At 56.3% G+C, this 22841-nt stretch overlaps 1 pseudogene; it reads right to left on the bottom strand.

The window, feature by feature from the left end:
* Positions 1-6471: 6471 nt before the first annotated feature.
* LOC119328843 overlaps positions 6472-22841 on the bottom strand; it is a 24426-nt pseudogene continuing 8056 nt past the window's right edge.

The raw sequence follows: 22841 nt of genomic DNA, 5'->3' as shown, positions 1-22841 counted from the left end.
ATTAACATGTGATGCCTTTAGCATTGTAACTTTTTTCGAAAAGGGGATACCCCGGCCTCTGCATCAGCATGATGCATACGGCCCTCTTATTAAACAAAATAGAGTAGTATCAACAAGGTTCCAAAGGTCCTGAAAAATGAAAAAAGAAAGCAACACAAGCTCACACAGAGCCCGGATAAGCTAGATACATCAAGCTAGCCACATCAAAGAGCCACAACCGGCGGGGCAAACTAGATAGGAATACTAAATGCCTATCCTATTACATGACCGCCATCCAAACCGGTTGAAGATATCCCGAGCTACCATCTCCCAACGGACAGACCCAGTAACCAAATGCTCCCTGGCCTCCGTCTGGGTGAGTAGCGACCATGAACGAATCAGAGCCGTAGTCCGGAATAAAACCTGCAAAAAATGTATATATGATGTTCTGTTAAAGACCAAATCGTTTCTGCAGTTCCAGATGGTCCACAGCAAAGCACAAACCCCCACCCGAATATGTCTCCCTAAGTTGGGCTCAATCCCATTAAGCCATGTCCCAAACAAAGTACTAACAGAATTCGGTGGTTTGATGTTAAAAGCAATGTGGACCGTCTGCCATAGAACCTTTGCAAGCGGGCAATCAAAAAAGAGGTGTTTAATAGACTCATCCCGATCACAGAAACTACACCTAGTAGGTCCTGTCCAATTGCGCTTCTTCAAGTTATCCTTAGTTAAAATTACTTGTTTATGAACAAACCACATAAACACTTTTATTTTCAAAGGAACTTTGACATCCCAAACATGTTTGGACGTGGGAATGGAGCTCAAATTAATAACATCAATATACATTGATTTGACCGTGAAGCCTCCAGACTTAGTCAACTTCCAGCGCAATTCATCAGGTTGTTGAGACAGCTGGATATCCATCAGCCTTCTAACTAGATGGAGCCATTGTTCCCAACGATTGCCCGCTAGCACTCATCTAAACTGAATATTAAGGGGGATAGATTGGAAAACCGAAGCAATGACCACCTCCTTTCGTTGAACAATACGATACAAGGAGGGACATTGGATGGCCAGTGGTGCGTCACCAAGCCAAGTATCCTCCCAGAAACGCGTGCTCGAGCCGTTTCCTACAACAAACTTTGTCCTATTAACGAAAGCCTGCTTGACCTTCATGAGCCCCTTCCAGAAAGGCGAGTCAGTCGGCCTTACAGATACTTGCGACAAAGTTTTTGACTGGAGGTACTTGCCGCGAAGGATCTGTGCCCACACAGCATCCGTCTCCGACGAGAGCTTCCACAGCCACTTGCTAAGAAGGTATTTATTCTTAGTTTCTAGATTCTCAATACCTAGACCCCCTTGGTCCTTCGGTCTACAAATAATATCCCACTTAGCCAGTCTGTATTTTCTTTTCATCTCATCACCCTGCCAGAAGAACCGTGATCTATAGAAATCTAGTCTCTTCCTGACTCCAACTGGTATCTCAAAGAACGAAAGAAGAAACATCGGCAAACTTGTGAGCACCGAATTAATAAGTATTAACCGGCCTCCATAAGATAAGAGCTTGCCCTTCCAGCAGCTCAGTTTCTTCTCAAATCGGTCTTCAATGCACTTCCATTCTCGGTTCGTTAGCCTACGATGGTGGATAGGAATCCCTAAGTATGAGAAAGGTAACTGTCCCAACTCACACCCAAACAATTGTTTGTAGGCCTCCTGCTCATCTTTGGCCCTACCAAAGCAGAACAACTCACTCTTATGAAAGTTGATCTTCAACCCGGTCAATTGTTCGAATAGGCATAACACCAGCTTCATATTCCTAGCCTTACTCACGTCATGCTCCATAAAGATGATCGTATCATCAGCGTATTGTAGGATAGAAATGCCTCCATCAACCAGATGAGGCACCAATCCACCTACTTGACCATTTTCCTTAGCCCGTCCTATCAGAATTGCCAACATATCTACCACAATGTTAAACAAGATAGGGGACATTGGGTCTCCTTGTCGTAGGCCTTTATGAGTCTGAAAGTAATGACCTATATCATCATTAACTTTAATTCCCACACTACCCTTTTGCGTAAATGATTGGACCTGCCTTCGCCAGGCTTCATCAAACCCTTTCATACGCAAAGATTGTTGGAGAAATGGCCACTTTATCTTATCATACGCTTTCTCGAAATCCACTTTAAAAATCACTCCATCCAATTTTTTGGAGTGGATTTCATGGAGCGTTTCATGCAAAACTACCACTCCTTCAAGAATGTTTCTGTTTGGCATGAACGCGGTTTGGGATTGATGCACCACAGAATGCGCGATCTGTGTGAGCCTATTGGTCCCGACCTTTGTGAAAATTTTGAAACTAACATTGAGGAGACAGATCGGCCTGAATTGCTCAATTCGTACCGCATTCGTCTTCTTAGGTAGTAATGTGATAGTCCCAAAATTCAGGTGGAATAATTGAAGTTGTCCAGAGAATAGATCATGAAACATAGGTAGTAAATCCCCCTTAATAATGTGCCAGCACTTCTTATAAAACTCGGCCGGGAAACCATCCGGACCAGGAGCCTTATTATTTTTCATTTGAGCAATTGCCTGAAGAACCTCCTTCTCCGAGAATGGGGCAAGCAGAATGTCATTGTCAGCAGCCGAAAGCTGAGGTATATCCTCAGTCATGGACTCATCAAGTGACACCGTATTCTCCTTCGGTGCACCAAACAACTGCTTATAATACTCAGTGATATAAGTTTTTAGGTTATCCTGACCTAAAATTGTACCCTCGTCCTGCTCGAGCTGAAAGATTCGCTTCTTTCTGTGCTTGCCATTAGCAATTAAATGAAAGAACTGAGTATTTGCGTCCCCCTGGACCACTCTACGAACCTTAGCACGTAAAGCCCACTTCAATTCTTCTTCATGTAGTAGTTCTTTCAATCGCTTTTCTGCCTCATTTTTAACCTGAAGCTCTGCGGGGACTAACACATTAGACTCGGCTTTTACGTCCAAGTCATGTATAAGAGAAAGGAGTCTATCCTTTTCAATCTTATACGCACCACTAAGATGCTTAGCCCAACCCCTCAAGAAGCTCCGTAAATTCCTAATCTTATTCTGCCAACGCTCAATGGGTGTTTTACCGCGAACCTCATTAGCCCATTCCCTAGCAATCAAGTCAAAGAACCCCTCACGTTCGAACCATGACGTCTCAAATGAGAAGGTGTTCTTATTTCCCACGTGGTTCGGCTCCCCTGAGTCCACGAACAATGGGGTATGATCAGATATGCCCCTCGAAAGGGCTTGCACCGTGACCAACGGGAATTTTTGTTCCCACTCCACGCTTGCAAGAACCCGATCAAGTTTTTCATAAGTTGGGTTTGGCATAGCGTTGGCCCAAGTAAACTTTCGACCTGAGAGTTCTATCTCTCTCAGATCCAAACTTTCAATAATGGTGTTGAACATGAAGGACCATCTACCATCAAAGTTGTCATTGTTTTTCTCCTCCCGCCTCCGGATGATATTGAAATCTCCTCCGACTAAAATCGGTAGTTGTTCTGACCCACAAATTCGAACTAGGTCAGCTAGAAACTCCGCTTTAAACTCAGGCTGCGCGGCCCCATACACCGCCACCAAAGCCCAGTTAAAGCCATCAATCTTAGACCTAACTCGAAACTTTACGGCGAAGTCGCCCATCACAACACTACGGACTTCCAGTGAATCGCATCTCACACCTAGTAAGATGCCCCCCGATCTTCCTCGCGGAGGTAAGCAGTGCCAATCGAAATCTATACCACCAACTAGTGAGGAGAGAAACTGAGGTGCAAAGTTATCTCTACCCATCTCCGATAGAGCAACAAAATCTAGCTTCTGCTCAATAGAAGTCTCAGCCAGGAATCTTCTTTTAGCCAAGTCCTTAAGACCTCTGTTGTTCCAAAAAATTCCTCTCATAGTTCATCATGGAATTTTTTGGTGGTTCGAATCCTAGCACTCCTACGGACTGCGGAATCGGGATAGATCTTCCGTTTCCACTTACGTTTAGGTTTATTAAGCTCAAGACCCCTTTCCTCATGACCGGGTTCTGGAATATTGCTAGCGTCATTCTGAAGGGGCACATCCTCTTCGTCAGCCTCCTGGTTAGTGGGTGCGAGATCCTCACACAGGCTATCAAACACTCTAACTCCTAACGCATTTATCTCATCATCATTCATAGGTTTAACTGCCGCAAGATTACGAATAGTCTCTAAAGCCCGTTCCGCTTCCAGGTCTAAAATATCATTCGCCGATTTAGTAATTTCACTATCTGTAGCACCTAGTGAAACTCCTAATTGGTTTGCCTTATTTATAATGTCCTCATTAGAAAAATGCAATAAAGAATTAGACAAGTCAACGGACATACCCGATGAACAAGCAGCCTCCTGAAGCTTGGCCGCCCTCATAGCGCACCGCTGCTGCATGTCATCAACCTCCGGGACGTCGAGGATGCGAGCACTCATCCGTCTGCCCCCGGAAGTAGGGTCCGGGATCCCTCCCAATGCGATCACCTCCTCCCTAGTATAACCTGGCACCGAAACTCCAGTTGGTGCCGAGGTCACTAGCGGAGGCATCTGCGGGCTCCCGATCCCGCCGGACGAGTGCCCCACCGCAGGCAATGGGGAGGAGAGAACGACCGGGGCCACCTGCCCGCCGTCTCCTCCCGCCTCAACCTGCGGCGCGGACGAAGTATCCCTCGGAGGGGTGGTCCGCCTGACCACCCGGGCAGAGGCAGGAGACCAGGCCACCTGCCCTGGCGTCCCCCCTCCCACAGCAGCGACAGTGGTAGCCACCTCCGTCGCGGAGGTCGTCAAGGCCGCCTGCCTCGAGGACCCTCCAGCCGCTGGAACTGTCCCCCTAGGAGTCAAGGCCCCCGGCGAAACCTGGAACGTCCGCGGGACGGGGGGAGAATGGACTATAAGTCTCGAACCCTCACCCCCACAACCCCTCGGCCCCGTGCTCGCTGACACCGAGGTCACTCCCGCAGCAGTCAACAGTCCAGTAGGGCTATCACTGTGCCCGCAGTCTGCACCAACCTCCCTCTCAACCTCCAGTGAAGGAAGCGTGTGCTCAAGAGCATCGTCCGACTCCACCCTGTCACTCCAAAGCCTGGGAGGTGCCGAAGCTGGCTCGAAAGAACCGAACCGCAAAGTAGCCATGGGCACCGCCGGTGAGTCAGTGGGCTCAGCCTCCGGTCCAGTCCCGGCCGACTGAGGGTGCGATCCGTTGGATCCCTCTCGCATGGTCTCATCTGACGGGGCCCCCTTAGTCCCAGTACCTCCCTCACGATCGTGCATATCAACATCATTACCGTTAACTGCATCATCAAACAAGTCGGTGTCCTCAAACTCAATCTCTAGCGGGAAGACCTCACCCTTATATGTCCAGTTGACCTTATCGGGCACATACTCAATATCCAAAATGCTCACAAGAATCCGGGCCTCCCAGTCCTCCCACAACTCGCGTGGGGAGGCCACTCGATGGTCGATGGGGGCCAAATCAGACACGGCGTCATCAAAGGGGGAGTTGAGCCGCGCCGATGTGTCGTGAAGGCGTACCGGCTGGATGTCGTACGCCTGCGCTCCCTGCGCTGCAGACTGGTAGGAGGTGATCCAGATGTGCATGTGGGTTTTGGGGTCCCTTCTGCCGGCCACCCATGTTCCCCACAACCGCTACGACACGCGAGTTACCTCCTCTGTGACGGCGGCGGCGATGGCAGGTCGGGAACTGGGAGGAGCACGCGTCGCCGCGGGAGGTTCCGCCACGACCTCGGGCTCTAGATGGTTGCGGTGGTGGTCTGGATCGACACTTCTAATCGGTGCAGGGGACTTAAGCTGGATGGATCCGGCCATGTGGGCGACGGGATGATGCCGGATTGGATGCGGGGGCACGCTGCGAGGGCGCGTTGACGGGATGCAGTGTGCTCAAGTAGGGATTGGGCAGCACCGGAATGGATGAGGTCGAGCGGTGGGAGGGGAAACATTTTTAATTCGGAGGTGGGCGGCCGAGTATATTTAAGAGTTGGGGTGAACATAGAGTAAAAAGTTTACTCCTCTAATGCATATAAGAGACTGATTGGGTGCAGTTTAGAGGAGCAAAACCGAAATTTTAATGCTCTAACCGATAGAGGGTTTTCAAAGAGAAGGTGAATCACACCCTAGTTTTGATTGAAAGTGATACAGTCCGTGGCATTGGACTTCGATCAGATATAGGCGATGGGGTCACACTAAGGGTGTTTGATTGGACTTTTATTTGCCTTTTGCACTTTGGTTTAGAAGCAAAAGAAAAAACTTCGAAGTCAAAAGCCAGAGCCAAAAGCCTAACCAAAGACCCCCTAACTAAGGAGAGATAAAACAGCCAATCATTTGGAGAGAGGAAGACCATGTGATTATGAGACAAATCCACCAAAGAATCACACCTGCGGTACACAGATGCAAGAGAGAACAACTTCCCTAGACCCAGGTACACAGATGCAAGAGAGAACAACTTCCCTAGACCCAGGTACCATAACCCAATGGCACAGGCATCATTCGCCAACTTTACTTACATTCGGATCAATGAGATCACCTGCAGAATCAGCCAGATGAATTGCTGATGGAAATTGTAAATAAAATTGTCAAACGGTATGTAAGAAGTTGCTTAATCTAATAAGGACTTACGAAATGGACTTCATTTGATTTTGGAGAACCTGGAGAACAGACCGGAGCAAATGTGTTGCTCTATCAACTTCCAGAGAAACCAAATACCGAAGTTCCAGTCCTCTATCAAATTCAAAGTCTCATAAAAAATATAGATATACGTGCATAAAGGGATGACAGATTGACAATATACATCTGGCAAAACCGGGGTGCAGTACTGTTGTCCAGTGTTGGAAAGCTTTCGTTTCTGACTTGTGTTACGCCACGGAAGAAAAAGAAAACGGTTTAACTGAAGCAAGCAGCATGACATGATCACATGAGCAGAGTGAGCGTCCACGGTGAAGCCGACGCCACCACGGAGCAAATGGACACTGCTGGTTCTACAACCCCCTTCTCTGAACACTACCTGCGCTTCTGAACCTGTGTGCGGTAAACCTGCAGGCTGCAGCCCTGTCTGCGCGTCGAGCTGAGAATTCCTCCAAATGCCTGAACTGGTATTCCTCCAAATGCGCGCCTTGCCAACAACTGAACAGAGAATTGGCATCATAGATTGTGCACATCCTCTTTGGGTTGATCTTGCTCTTGGCCAGAAGAACCTACAGAGGGACTGTTCGCCTAGAAGAAGCCCAGCTGTTTCCCAGTGTAATGTGCCTGCACCCCCAGCACCCCTCTTTCCATCAGCGATCGGTACAAAAAGATACACAAGTTGTAGCATAATAAAGTTATGAACAATTGAACATAGTATAGGCTTTTTGGATTAAGAAGATCAAGTTTCTATCTATTGTGAAAATAAAGCATGTCAAATTTCAAAACCTTATAATGGTCTTTCTGTATTTTATTTTTAGACTTTACATGAGACGCATGTTTAATATGCTACAAATATCAAGTTTTATTTTCTGTATTAGCCCTCGAGTCGGGCTCCACTATCTCACGATATCGGATGCCTACTGCTAATAGAGGCCAAATAAAATTTGTGTAGCTTCCAGTGAGCGAAGTAACACCTAGAGGTAAATAAACGACAACCAAAAGAAACATCAGTTTTGCTAAAGCACACCCAAAGAACATTACATGCTTACAGCATTATTAAGTTGGTCTCTTCTTTCTCTGCAATCGGGTTAGGTTTTCTTTTGCAACAAGAGATGAGTTTCAGAGTTCAAACTCTTTGTTCATAATAAAGGTATATATTCAACTAACATAACCATCTGTTATTTTCTTCTTTCATCTTGCGATTCCAGAAAAGAAGATACCTACTCCTACCGCCTAACAGAAAAATGTGCCAGAAGGTAGTAAGCATAACCATGCAATATATTAGCATTCACTAATAATTATATAAAAGAGAAACGAGAAAAAAAAATTACAGTGCAGCATTCTATGCAACTTCAGTAAGATAAACGTACATTATTACTCAGCAAAATTTGCATCTCTTAAAAGTGCAGTTTAGCATGGTTGAAATGTCATGTTGATTAGATGCCTAAACCAAAATGGTGTGCATGACTGCACTTAACTCACAACTTGATCTAGGTTTATCATAGCTAGTTCAAATAAACAAAACTTTCTGTCCAATGATCCATGACAACCAGAAGTATGCAAACACAGCTGAGGTATATATGACCAACGATTAAAATCACGGGAGAAAGGATTTAGGGGAAGGCCTGCGATGCAGCGAAAGTGTAGACTAATCAGCGTTATCTCCCGCGATTCACAACGGTATTCAAATCGTGTGGCGGATTCCCAGCGGAGGTATGTCAAGGACCTCGGTGCCCAAGACAGCAGGACCTAGGATGTCGTCGAAGAAGACGAGCACGAAACGGCGCAAGTACGGCCATAGCAGATCGTTCATGAGTGCCTGGAACATCGCCGGCGCGTTGCAGAGGCCGAACGGCATGACCAGGAATTCATAGAGGCCGTCGTGGGTGCGGAAGGCGGTCTTGGGGATGTCCTCCGCTCGCATCCGCACCTGGTGGTAGCCGGAGCGCAAGTCAAGCTTGGTGAAGAAACGAGCGCGCCGGAGCTCGTCGAGGAGTTCGTCCACCACCGGAATCGGAAATGCATTCTTGACGGTGATGGCGTTCAAGGCGCGGTAGTCGATGCAAAAGCGCCAGGACCCGTCGGGCTTGCGGACCAGCAGGACCGGCGAGGAGAATGCGGAACAGCTCACGCGGATGATGCCCTGGGCGAGCATAGCGGCGCACTGACGCTCCAGCTCGTCCTTGTGCACGGCCGGGTAGTGTCGGGTGGTAGGTGCGACATATGCCAACGGATGGCTTATCATTGTGGGAGCCAGTAAAACATCGCCGGTGCCTGGAAACGGGATTAGGCGAAGACATGCACGCCGGCGAATCTTACCCAGCTTCGGGGCTCTCCGTGGAGATAACACCCCTACTGCTGTTCTGCGGGGTCTCCGCATAATCACTACATGAACAAGTAGCTACACGATGCTCCTTGAGCTGTTTGGCAAAAGGAGGAAGAAGGGCTCTGCTTGCTCTTTTCTCCTCCCTACGTGGTGGCTAAAACTAGCAGGGATCCATCCTCCTTGCATGGGTGTCCCGGGGGTTTATATAGGCCTACCCCCCCGGGGGTACAATGGTAATCCGGCTGGGCGTGGGGCCCAGCCGTCTGTGTCTTCGCTCTCCGGCTTCTGCACCGGCTGCTGGGGCCCGCCGGCTGGTGGGTCCCGCCGGCTACCGGCTCCTTGGTCGACAGGCAGGCCTCACGGTCCAGGGCCTTGTCGGTGGCTGGTTAATGTTGCTCAATCTTGGTGACGAGGGCTTCGCCGAGGTAAGCGTGGCTACAGTGCCGCCGTCCGGCGGGTGACCACTGTAGCCTCACCGCGTCTTGTCTCCTTAATGGGGCGTCTCCTTCGAGGGGGTGGCAAGCCGGCTAGAGAGAGCCGGCTCCATCTTGGGCCGACTGGGGGAGGCCAGGCCGCCTTCGGGTGTCTCTCTGCCCGAAGGGGCCCACCGCCCGTGGGCCGTACCGGTGGCCCGTCGTGGATGACGTCAGGATCAATGTGGCAACAGTGCTGCGACGGATGGGTCATGGCCACCCGTACGGTGCACTGTGCCAGGCGCGCTCCGGGATTCGAGGGTGGCAGGCTTCACTGTAGCCACGCCCCGTCACATCGCCGTTACGTGGATGCAGACTTCGAGGGTACGGTCTTGACCGCTTTATGGGAGCCGGCTCCTTGGAGTCGGCCTTCTCGCAGCCGGCTCCTCGGAGCCAGCCCTCCCGCGGCTTTCTTCATGAGGGCTAAAGCCGGGCCGCCCTCCAATAGCCGGCCTGCGAGACAGCCGGCCAGGGGAAGGCGGCCCCATGTCTTGGATTCTTGAGAGCCGGATCGACTCGTAATTTTTTCAGAAAGGCCAGGGGGAGCCGGCTAGGCTACCCGTGGTCACTTACTCCGACAGTAGTCCCCGAAGCTGAGCGAGCTTCGAGGCTGATAAAGGGACGAGAAGCTTGGTCAGCTTCCTATCCTGAGGGGCCAGCTTTGTTTGTGCACACCGACTTCAGAAAGCTCCGTTTCTCGTAGGCGGGAACGCGGTCGACCTGCGAGCCGTCCGCAGGCCATCCCGCGGGCCACGTGGTAAGGAAACCCTGCCAATGCACACGCGCAACGGGGCGCCGCCGCAGGCCCGGGCCCGCCACTACTAGGCCTCCGCCCGAGCATGGATCTTCTGCGGCCCACATGGACCTCTCGCCTTCTCACGGCGGTTTTATTCTGCCATCAAGGCGTAATAATCGCGGGACGTGGGGGAGTGGGCGCAGTTGATCCCCACGTTCCCCCACGCCGCGCCTCCTCGGCTCCGCCGCGCGGTCTACAAGTAGGAGGAGGAGGGGGAGCGGCAGAGGCTCGCGCGCTCTCCCTCACTCCGCCCTTTCTCGTCTTCCTTCTTCTCCTTCCCGCTGCCGCAGTAGCTCTTGCCGCGCCGCTCCGCCGCCGCATCGTCTTGCTTCTCACCGCGCTGCCTCATGGCGCTGTCAAGCTCGTGGGATGGCTCCAACGTCCATGAGGACCACGTCGCGTTCCTCCGCCAGACGCGACATCTGCCCGGCGAGGACTTCGTCCGGGTTCGTCTGGCACCGGAGGAGGAGATTTCGCCGGCATCGGAGGAGGACGAGCGGGTGATCTTCCGCTCGCACTGCCTGCGCGGTTTCGGCCTTCCGACGAGCGGGTTCCTCCGAGCCTTCCTCGAATTCTACAACCTCCAACCGCATCACCTCACGCCCAACGCGGTGATGCTGCTGTCGGCCTTCGTCACGCTGTGCGAAGGCTTCCTTGGGGTTCTCCCCACGCTCAAGCTCTGGGCGGAATTCTTCCAAAGCAAGCTCGGGACCGTCGTCGCGGGCGTGCCCGCCCCTTGCGGAGCCTTCATTGCCATGAGGCGGGCGAGCGAGAACAACCCCTTCCCGCCCATCCCGCTGATCCAGTCGGTGAAGCTCTGGCAGAAGTCATACTTTTACGTGAAGAATGTCGCGGAGCAGGGCGACTACGTCAACCTGCCGGCTTACGAAGCCGGCCCGCCGGCTGGGAGGAGACCTTCGTGGCGCTACCGGGCCAGGTCGTTGTCCCAGGCCGGGAACGCAGCCGTCTCCCGGCTTCGGGTGATGATCCAGTCGGAGGGCCTGACCGAAGCCGACTTGGTGGCCGCCTTCGTGGAGCGCCGGGTTCTTCCCCTTCAAAGTCGGCCTCACATGGTTTGTTAGATGAGCGGCCGCTTCGACCCAAGCCGGCTGAGCACCAGGGAGATGCCTCATGCGGAGGTCTCCTACATGGTGAACTATATCTCCAACTGCAAGCTCGCCGAGGATTGGCGGTACGGCAAGGGGCCGTACTCTCGCGCCAACCCTCCGCCCGTCGTAAGTTCTTTCTTCTTTTCTTCCTTTGGTAGCCGGCCTTATGATAGCCGGCCTCTGATCAGTCGGTTTGTTCCTAGCAGAACCCTCTCCTTCTGCCGACGACCGGGGCCGCAGGGATAGAGCGCCAGCTCGTCCCTGATCGCACGGTGGACGACGCCGACGACCCGGACTTGGGAGCGGCCGCCATGGAAGACGCCATCGTGGGGGAAAGCGACGAGGCCGGAGGCGCGGGGCTCACGGCCGGCTTCGAGGACTGGCCGGATGATGCCGAAGTCGAAGTCGCCCCGCGCCGCCAGCCGGCGCCTGATCATCAAGGCGCGAGCTCGTCCACCGCGCCGGCTGCTGGCGGCGGCGCCCAGAAGCGCCGGCCGTGTCGATCCTCTTCGGCAGCCGGCCGAAGAAGTCCAAGGCTTCCACAGCGGCGACCAAGCGAGATGAGGCGGCCGCGAAGGCGGCCCGCTTCGGCAAGGCGGTGAAGCAGCCGCAGGCGATCTTAGCGTAAGTCGTCGAATGCTTGGATACGTATTTTTTTTGTCGTTCTTTTCGATTGAAAACTCTTCTAAACCTTTCTTTGCTCGCCGGACAAGGCGCCGCTTTCCCTTGAGCGGGGTCCGGGCGGCTCCGTAGTCGGGCCGACTGGAGGGTCTTCGGGATCCCGCCGCGTGGATCCCCGCGCCGACCTCAGGGAGGCCACGGAGCGGAACGCACGAGAGGTGCGGGAGGAGCGGGAGGCGTCGGAGCGAAGGGCCGCCCAGGCGACGAAGGAGCGGGCCGATGCAGCGGCCAAGGCCCGGGCGGAGGCGGTAGCTGCGGAGACGGAGGCGAAGGCTTCGCACAACCAGCCTCCGCTGCTAGCCATTCCCCTCCGCGCCGTGGCCCCCAACATTCCTGTGCCTCCGCTGGAGGAGGTCGACCAAGAACCGCAGGTGCTGGAGCGGAGGGAGGACTCCGTGATCTTCGTGGAGGGGGTGCCACCGGCAGCGCCAACCGGAGCGGGCCAAGGCGGCCAGTCGGCTGCGGCGCCAGAGCAGCCAGCCGGAGGTGAGCCGGAAGAAGGAGCTGGCCTCGAGGTGCAGCCAGCAATGCGTCGGCGCACAGGGGGAGGCACCGCTGCGCCAGAGCCGCACCGAGCTACGGGTGCCAGCCGGACGGCGGAGGCCTTGGAGGCGGCCAGCACCGGCTCGTCCGAGTGGACTCCCAGCGGCGGGACGGGCGAGCTGAATGTGGCGGCCCAAGAGATTCGAAACCGGCTTCAGGCCCAAGCCGCCTCGCTGCAGCAATACACTTAGGAGTTCCTTGCGACGCGGGCCGTCATCCGGGTGAGTCTTCTATCTTTGCTTGCTTTGTTCTCTTGGTTTCTTCCGTGGGGGCACGTCAGTGCACCCACTGGGTGTAGTCCCCGAGATTCGGGCCGACTGCTGAGCAGTCGGGTCGGATCTTTCCTGACGACTACCTTATTCTCGCCTCCTGTCTAATCTTCCAGGAGTATCATAACCTCCGCGCTGCCGCCTTCAACTCCCAGGCTCAGGAGCTAGGTCGGAGAACCGAAGACCTGATCAGCAGCCGGAGTACGTACTTGGCTTCGTTCATCTCCTGTGGGGGCGCGTTAGCGCACCCACTGGGTGTAGTCCCCGAGATTCGGGCCGACTGCTGAGCAGTCGGGTCGGATCTTTCCTGACGACTTCACCTTACTGGTTTTTCTTTTGTCTTTCGTGCTCGCAGAAGCCAATGCCGACTTAAGGGGGCAGCTCAGCGAGACGCAGGCCACCCTTCGTGCCAAGGAAACCGAGTACGACGCCTTGGTCCTGGAGCGTGACCGCCTAGCCAAGAAGCTGGCTGACCAGGAGGGGAGCCACAAGGCGGCTCTGAAGAAGGCGCAGGATAACGAAGCCGCCCTGAAGGCCGAGTTTGAGACTGAAGCGGCGGGCTGGGCTGAGACCAGGCAAGCGCTGAATGAAGGCTTCGGCCGTATTGAGGATTTGATTGACGGTAAGCCGCCTTCCTCGCTCCTTGCCTGCCCCTTGCCGCCTGACTTGTGTTCTGACTTGAGCTGCTTTTTATTCTCTGTGCAGACTACTTTCCTGGCTACTCCGTCTTTGCTGCCCAAACCATCGAGGCCCATCACGAAGCGCGCCGGCAGGCGGGGGCTGAAGTAGCGCCGGACGCGAGTCGGTCGCTCGAAGAGCAACTCTTGGCGGTCCAAGCGCGGCTGCAGCCGGCTCATCGTACGCTCCGCCGCCTCCAGCGTGCCGGAGCGCAGGTGTTGGCCGCCCTCTGGCCAAGCGAGACGATTCCCCGCACCCCGAGTCGGACTGTCGACTGGCTGGAGGTTGCGGTTGGCCGCTTCGAGGCCTGGAAGGCGTCGGCGGCCCGGCTTGGAGCTGGGCGGGCCCTGGAGTTCGTCCGAGCTTGGTATCCGGGGCTGAACCTGGACCAGCTGCGCACCTGGCGGCTGGAGGCCGACGAAGAGCTGGAGGAGGTGCGACCGGCTATCGCTCAGCGCGCTTCGACGATCGCCGAGTGTACTGATATCAGCGTCTTCGCTCCTGAGATCAATGACGACGGCGTCGCCCAGCCGAAGGAGTGGTTCGGGCTGGACCCGACAGCGGGTGAAGACTCGGCAGAGGAGATCGCCTCCAGCGATGAAGGCGAAGACGACGAAGGAGAGGAGGGCGAAGATGTTGAGCCGGCCGGTGGAACAGCCAGCCAGCCTCAGCCTGACCGTGCCTCCGGCAACGAGGCGCGCGCAAGCGCGCCTTCTGTGGGAGGAGGTGATCATGCCGAGGTTCGCCAGCCGGCCACTCCTCCAGCCGGCACTGTCGTCTCCACCGACCTGCCCGGATCGTCAGTTGCTCCGCCGGCTTAATCTGCCGTCCTTGTTTTTTCCTGCTTGTTGCCTTCTGAACAATTTCATTATGCTTCCGCAGTTCCACCCACTGGGGGTGTATCCAAACTATGTTGAATGCTGGCTTTTTGAAGGTCTTTTATGTAAATATTAACTTGTGCATGTTTGGTTTCCATTCACGTATGCTTTTTATCCTTAGGTTGTTTCCTTTGTCGCCTTCCCCTTTTGGGGAGGCAAGTACTCGAGCTTTCTTGGATTGAAGTGAAGTGAATGGAAGCTGGCTGGCCGGCTACTCTGGTAGTCGGTCGGTGGTGGGGGAGAAACCGGCTTTTGTTATATTAGTCCGTTAGTCCCTAGCCGTTTTTCGTGTGGGCGCCCGTTCCTGCCCTTAACTCTTGCCAGCCGGACAGCCGGTTCTTTGAACTGCGACTTTTGGCAAGAGAAGGCTTGGGAGCCGGCACACTACTTGTCTGACTGCGGGTAGGACTTCTAATATAACTCCAGGCGGCCAGTCCCCGGGCCGACTAGTCGAACCCGGTGCCGGACGGAAAAAAAAGTGAATGCAATGACAAGGCCATAAGCATGATACTCTTCATTCATAGATAAAAGATGGCAGTCCCCGAGCTCTCCTCGGGGGGCCTATTGTCTCGTACTTAGTACAAAAGTTAGCGTGATACATACTGCATTTCAGCTGTAAAACCTTCGGAGGAGGTTGGCGTTCCATGGTCGTTCCGACTCCTTGCCGGAGTCGTCTCTCTTTCGTGCCTTCGGCTTCTGCACGTCGATCAGGTAGTAGGAGTCATTGCCTAAGGCTCTGCTGATGACGAAGGGGCCCTCCCAAGGGGCCGAGAGCTTGTGCTGGTCGGCTGTTCGCTGGATCAGCCGGAGTACAAGATCGCCCTCTTGGAAGGATCTTGGCTTGACCTTCCGGCTGTGGTAGCGGCGCATGCCCTGCTGATAGATGGCGGACCGGCTGAGGGCTAACAGCCGGCTTTCTTCCAGCAGGTCGACGATGTCTTCTCGTGCTTCCTTGGCCTCCGCTTCTGTGTACATGGTTACCCGAGGCGAGTCGAACTCGATGTCAGTTGGGATGACCGCCTCGGCACCATACACGAGGAAGAAAGGGGTGAAGCCGGTTGACTTGTTTGGTGTAGTGCGCAGACTCCAGAGGACAGCGGCAGCTCATCGAGCCAACAGCCGGCTGAACGCTCCAGTGGTACGATCAGTCGGGGCTTGATGCCGGAGAGGATGAGGTCGTTGGCTCGCTCGACCTGGCCGTTTGACTGCGGGTGGGCGACGGACGCTAGGTCCAACCGGATGCCTTGCGTCGCGCAGAAACGTGCCAAGGCTCCCTTGGCGAAATTCGTGCCATTGTCGGTGATGATGCTGTGTGGCACGCTGTATCGAGTTGTTATATCTGCGATAAATGTGACGGCAGTCGGCCCATTCAGCTTCTTGATCGGCTTTGCTTCAATCCATTTGGTGAATTTGTCCACGGCGACAAGCAGATGTGTCATGCCGCCGCGCGCCGTCTTGAATGGGCCCACCATGTCCAATCCCCAAACGGCGAAGGGCCAAGTGAGGGGAATGGTCTTGAGTGCTGAAGCCGGCATGTGTTGCTTGGAGCTGAAGAGTTGGCACCCTTTGCAATGTTTAACTAACTCCTTGGCGTCATCCAAAGCAGTCGGCCAAAAGAAACCATGGCGGAAGGCTTTGGCGACGAGTGATCTTGAGGCCGCATGGTGGCCGCATTCTCCTTGGTGGATGTCTCTGAGGATTGCAATGCCCTTCTCTTGCTCGACGCATCGCTGGAGGACTCCAGTGACACTGCGTTTGACGAGCTCTCTGTTGACGATTGTATATGCTCCGGCTCGGCGTTGGACTTGTCTTGCGTCTACTTCGTCAGCCGGCAGGTCTTGGTTTATTAGGAAGTTGAGGATGGATTGGGCCCATGACGGAGCTGCGACTTCTTCTATTGCCAAAACGGCTACTGCGACCAGGGCGAGCGGGCTGGGCGGTGAAATGCTAGGGTCGGCCGCCGCCTGTTGTGTTGGTGTAGTCTCCGGGCCGACTACCGCAGTCCCCGAGCCGGGTGAGGCGGTCCCTGGGGCGGGCGTAACTACAGAAGTCCCCGCGCCGCCTGCTGACGTCCCTGGGCCGACTATCGAAGTCCCCGGGTCACCTGCTTGGCTCTTCGAGCCGGATCCGGCCGCGTCGGGGTCAGGTGGCACGAAGATGGAATCGGACTCTGGAGACGGCTTGATAGACGGCTTGAGGAGGCATTGTAGAGAGACGCCAGTTGGTATTGTTTGCCGGGTGGAGCCTATTCGAGCCAGAGCATCAACTGGCTCGTTGTCGGCTCGCGGTACGTGGAGGAACTCGCATCCTTCAAAATACCCACTGATCTGCTGAACGAGGAAGCGGTAGCTTGCCATATTTGCATCCTTGGCGTCCCAGTCGCCGGATGATTGCTGGACCACCAAGTCCGAGTCGCCATAGCATAGGATCCGGCGAATGCCGAGCTCTTTGGCAAGCCGGAGCCCGTGTATGAGCGCCTCGTACTCGGCTACATTGTTGGAGGCGGCAAAGTGGATTTGCAGCGTGTATCTGAGCTTGTCACCTTTGGGAGAGGTGAGGATGATGTCGGCTCCCAAGCCGGTGCGTGTCTTGGACCCATCGAAGTGCATGCGCCAATGAGTGGAGTCGGGAGCCGGCGGCAGGTACTGGGTTTCGGCCCAGTCGACGAGGAAGTCAGCCAATGCTTGGGACTTGATGGCGGTGCGAGGCTGGTAGAAGATCGTATAGGGGGCCAGCTCGATGGCCCATTTCGCCACCCGGCCGGATGCATCCCGGCTGCCTATGATCTCGGTCAGCGGGGCGATGCATACAACCGTGATGGGATGCTCTTGGAAGTAGGGCTTCAGCTACTTGGCGGCGAAGTACACGCCGTAGCACATCTTCTGGTAGTGCGGGTAGTTCTGCTTCGAGGTAGACAGCACCTCGCTCAAATAGTACACCGGCCTCTGGACCGGCTGGGCTCGGCCTTCTTCTAGGCGTTGGACTACGATGACGGTGCTAACCACCCGGCTGGTTGCGGCAATGTAGAGGAGCATGGGCTCTTTCTCAGTCGGCGCCGCCAGGACTGGCGGTGTGGCCAGCATCTTCTTCAGCTCGTGGAAAGCTTGGTCAGCTTGGTCATTCCACTCGAAGTGAGTGGTCTTCTTCATGAGGCGGTAGAGGGGGAGAGCTTTCTCTCCGAGCCAGCTGATGAAGCGGTTTAGGGAGGCCAAGCACCCGGTGAACTTCTGGATGTCTCGAAGCTTGGTGGGAATCGCCATTCTCTCAATGGCCTTGATCTTTACTGGGTTGCATTCGATGCCGCGTTCGGAGACTAGGAAGCCTAGGAGCTGGCCGGCTGGTACTCCGAACACGCATTTCTCGGGGTTAAGCTTGATTTGGAACCGGCGTAGGTTCTCAAATGTTTCCTTGAGGTCTTCCAGCAAGGTGCCGCGCTTCTCCGTCTTCACCACAATGTCGTCTACGTAGACATGGGCATTTCTGCCGAGTTGCTTGAGGAGGCACTTCTGCATGCAACGCTGAAAAGTGGCACCGGCATTTCTTAAGCCGAATGTCATAGTCAGGTAGCAGAAGGCTCCGAATGGCGTGATGAAGGCGGTCTTCAGGCGGTCTGCCGGATTTAACTTTATCTGGTGATACCCTGAGTAAGCATCCAAGAAACTCAACAGCTCGCATCCGGCCGTGGAGTCTATCACTTGGTCAATCCTTGGCAGGGCAAAGGGATCTTTGGGGCAAGCCTTGTTGAGGCTCGTGTAGTCTATACACATGCGCCATTTGTTATTCTTCTTTAGCACGAGGACTGGGTTGGCGAGCCACTCTGGAAAGAAAACTTCCATAATGAAGCCGGCTGCCAGAAGCCGGGCTATCTCCTCTCCCACAATCCTGCGTTTCTCCTCTGACAGTCGGCGGAGGGGTTGTTTGACTGGCTTTGCGTCTTCTCGGACGTGTAGTTTGTGCTCGGCGAATTCCTTCGGAACGCCCGGCATGTCCTTGGGGGGGCATGCAAAGATGTCCCAATTCTCACGGAGGAAATCGGCGAGCTCGCCTTCCTATTTGCTGTTTAGGTTTGCCCCGATGACGGCAAACCTCTCTGGGTGCTTGGGGTCAAGAGGTATCTTCTTCGTCTCCTTGGCCGGCTGGAAAGATCCTTGGGCATCATACTCCATGGGATTGGGGGACGGGGCCGACTGCTTGCCGGCCATGGCCACGACTCGGTCCAACATCTTCTTTTCTTCGGCAATCACAAGGGACTCGGCCAGCCGGCTGCTGGCTGCCGCGCACTCGGAGGACTTCTTGTAATTGCCGGCTACAGTGATGACGCCTTTGGTGCTTGGTATCTTCATCTTGAGGTATGCATAGTGGGGAACTTCCATGAATTTGGCCAAGGCAGGTCGGCCAAGCAATGCATGGTAAGGGCTCTCCAGGTCCACCACTTTAAACCAGATCGCTTCCCGGCGGAAATGCTCCTTGTCCCCAAAAAGTACATCAATCTTGATCTTGCCAATGGGGGCGCAGGACGGGCCGGGTACGATGCCATGGAACACTGTCCGAGTAGGCATGAGTTGATTTGTCTTGACGTTCAGCTTCTCCAGGGTGTCGCGGTACAAGATGTTGATGTTGCTCCCGCCGTCTATCAACACACGGGAGAAGCGTGCGTCGCGGCTGTCCGTTGCAAGGGTGGCATCCAGAACCAACGCATAAGAGCCGGGAGATGGCATCACCTCTGGGTGGTCGGCCCGGCTCCAGCTGATAGGTTTTTCTGACCAGTGCATGTGCTCGGCGGGGTTGGCAGCGACCATGTTGACTTCCTGGTTCTCTCGGCGTTTGCTGCGCCGGTCTTCGGGCTGGCTTGTAAAGACGATATAGGCGGCATGCTCGTCGGGGAACTCATCACGCACGGCTCCGACTGCGGGCCTAGCGGCCGGCGGCGGCGGAACCGGTGGCGGCGGGCCGGCAGGCGGAGGCGGCGCGAGCCCTTCGCCTTTGGAGATTCGGGTGAGCCAATGGCACTTCTGGGTTGTGTGGTTGGACGGCTTCGCGCCGCTGTGGAACTTGCACGGGGTGTCGACAGTTTGCTCGTAGGAGAAGGCCGGCTGCCAAGCCGGCCTGCCGCCCTTGGGTTTCTTGGATGCGGGCCGCCCTTCGGGCGGCACGTCTTCGACTGTGGCCACCTGCCGACTGGCGGGAGGCGGCGCGGGGCCCTTGCGCTTGTGGTCGTTCGAGTGTGGGCGTCGGCCGGAATCCCCAGCCGGCGTCTTGGGCGCCGGGTTGAGTACCTTTCCGGACGCGTCTACCCGGAGCTCGGTCTTTATTGAGGAGTCAGCGGTGGCGTACTTGTCCGCTATGTCCAGAAGCTCGTCGAGGGTAGTCGGCTTGTCGCAGAGAAGCTTGTGCTTGAGGAGGGTGCCTTCTCGGCAACTGGCTGTGAAGTATTCTATGGCTTGCACCTCGTGCACCCCTTCGCAAGAGTTGCGGAGCTCGGCCCAACGCGTGAGATAGTCGCGAGTGGACTCGGCGGGGCCTTGTACGCACAAGGAGAGCTGTCTGGGCTTGGGAGCCTGCTTGTAGGTGCTGGTGAAGTTGCGGACGAAGGCTTCTGTGAAATCTAGCTAGCTGTTGATGCTGTGTGGTTTGAGGCTGTTGAGCCAGGTCCGCGCCGTGCCTTGCAGCATGAGGGGCACGTACTTCACGGCAACGCGCCAGTTGCCGTTGGCTATGCTAACCGCCGTGGAGTAGTCGATCAACCAATCTTCCGGCTTCACGGCGCCGTTGTACTTGGGCTTGTCTCTTGGGAGCGAGAACCCTTTGGGGAAGGGCTCGTCGCGAATGCGGGGGCCGAAGCAAGGCGGTCCGACATCGTCTTCTTCTTCCAGAGCCAGGGATCGCGCCAGGCGGTCGATCCGATGGCGGGCGTCGTTTTCGCCGACTCCTTCGCGGCGACCTAGTCGGCCGCTGAGAGTCGGATGCGCCACAGGCAGAGGGGTGGGATATCTCTCTCCACGGGGCCGAGGCGGGGGCGGGTTGCCCCGCCACTCCACGGCCCGAGGGTGGCCTTCTGCGTCTCGCTCGATGGAGATCCGGGTTTGGCTTCGGCTGGCAGCCGGTTCTTTCTCGCGCCGCGCGTGGTCTCTACCCGCAATCGGCGTCCGGGACATCGCGCCGTGATCTCGGCGCGGGGGAGGGCTTTCCGCGCGTGCGTCGGCTTCGTGCCGCTGCGCGGCTGCATCGATCAGCTGCTGGATGCGCCGGGTCATGTGGGGGAGTTCTTCGGCCCCCAGTCCGTCTAGCTCGTCTACGGCCTTCTGGGCGGTGCGTAGGTTCTCGAGTGGAGTGGCGTAGACCGGGCGGTCGACTCCTAACGTGTCGGCAATGACAGCGCCGCGCTGCCTGACAACGCCGGCCTGGCTAGGCCCGCCTAGGGGCGGCGTGCCAAAGGCGGCGCGGTCGGCCTCGTGTCGGTGGGCCTCAGCGAGGCGTCTCATGGAAACCAACTTCCGGCCCTCCGCGAGGAGGGCGAGGCGGCGAGCTTCCAGTACTTCAGCGTCGGCGTCGGCCGGGAGGGGGACGGACAAGTCGGGGACCGCCGCGTGCGGGGCGTCGTGGGCGCTCTCGTCGGCAGCGCCGTCGTGGCCGATGACCATCACCTCGGTGGTGACAGCGTCGCAGCCATCGGCCCGGGGAAGCGGGTCGTTGTAGATCGTGACGTTGGCGGGGAAGGTGTCGAATGAGGCCGTGTCGGAGTCGACAGGCATCGGATCGGTGGAGCCAACTGACTCCAAGTCCACAGCAGGCTCGTCGGAGACATGGAACCGGCCGAGGAGGCTGACGAGGCGGTCGGTGCCCGCATCAGAGGCGAGCTCGTCGGAGATGAGGGTCTTGTCGAGGAGATCAGCGAGCCTGCTCGCTGCGCAGGCGTTGGTGACGCCTTGCAGCGCGTCATGGCAAGCGTCGTCGGGCGTGCCGAGCTGGCTACGCTCGCGGGGGAGGAAAAGGGTTCCCGTCCAGAACAGGTCTCCGGACGACGGTGCACCTGGCCCCACGGTGGGCGCCAAATGTCGGGTGGTAGGTGCGACATATGCCAACGGGTGGCTTATCATTGTGGGAGCCAGTAAAACATCGTCGGTGCCTGGAAACTGGATTAGGCGAAGACATGCACGCCGGCGAATCTTACCCAGCTTCTGGGCTCTCCGTGGAGATAACACCCCTACTGCTGCTCTGCGGGGTCTCCGCATGATCACTACATGAACAAGTAGCTACACAATGCTCCTTGAGCTGTTTGGCGAAAGGAGGAAGAAGGGCTCTGCTTGCTCTTTTCTCCTCCCTACGTGGTGGCTAAAACTAGCAGGGATCCATCCTCCTTGCATGGGTGTCCCAGAGGGGTTATATAGGCCTACCCCCCGGGGGTACAATGGTAATCCGGCTGGGCGTGGGGCCCAGCCGTCTGTGTCTTCGCTCTCCGGCTTCTGCGCCGGCTGGTGGGGCCCGCCGGCTGGTGGGTCCCGCCGGCTACCGGCTCCTTGGTCGACAGGCAGGCCCCACGGTCCAGGGCCTTGTCGGTGGCTGGTTACTGTTGCTCAATCTTGGTGACGAGGGCTTCGCCGAGGTAAGCGTGGCTACAGTGCCACCGTCCGGCGGGTGACCACTGTAGCCTCACCGCGTCTTGTCTCCTTAATGGGGCGTCTCCTTCGAGGGGGTGGCAAGCCGGCTGGAGAGAGCCGGCTCCGTCTAGGGCCGACTGGGGGAGGCCAGGCCGCCTTCAGGCGTCTCTCTGCCTGAAGGGGCCCACCGCCCGTGGGCCGTACCGGTGGCCCGTCGTGGATGACGTCAGGATCAACGTGGCAACAGTGTTGCGCCGGACGGGTCATGGCCACCCGTACGGCGCACTGTGCCAGGCGCTCCGGGATTCGGGGGTGGCAGGCTTCACTGTAGCCATGCCCCGTCACATCGCCGTTACGTGGGTGTAGACTTCGAGGGTACGGTCTTGACCGCTTTATGGGAGCCGACTCCTTGGAGTCGGCCTTCTCTCAGCCGGCTCCTCGGAGCCAGCCCTCCCGCGGCTTTCTTCATGAGGGCTGAAGCCGGGCCGCCCTCCAATAGCCGGCCTGGGAGACAGCCGGGCAGGGGAAGGCGGCCCCATGTCTTGGATTCTTGAGAGCCGGATCGGCTCGTAATTTTTTCAGAAAGGCCAGGGGGAGCCGGCTAGGCTACCCGTGGTCACTTACTCCGACAGGTAGCGGTACGGCCGGACGGCCACCGGGCCAGAACCGGGCAGCAGGGTGATGTCGTGGTCACGGCCGCGGGGTGGTGGCATGCCGAAGGGTTCGGCGAAGATGCCGTCGAACTCGGAGATGATGGCGTCGAGGAAGTCGCGGCCGTTGCATGATTTCAGGGCTGGCCCGGCCGGTCCGGCAATGCCGCGCTAG

This window comes from Triticum dicoccoides, chromosome 7A (assembly GCF_002162155.2).
Source record: "Triticum dicoccoides isolate Atlit2015 ecotype Zavitan chromosome 7A, WEW_v2.0, whole genome shotgun sequence".
NCBI classification, from domain to species: Eukaryota; Viridiplantae; Streptophyta; class Magnoliopsida; order Poales; family Poaceae; genus Triticum; species Triticum dicoccoides.
Note: the sequence above shows the minus strand (reverse complement) of the source record. Positions and strands in the feature narration are given on the sequence as shown.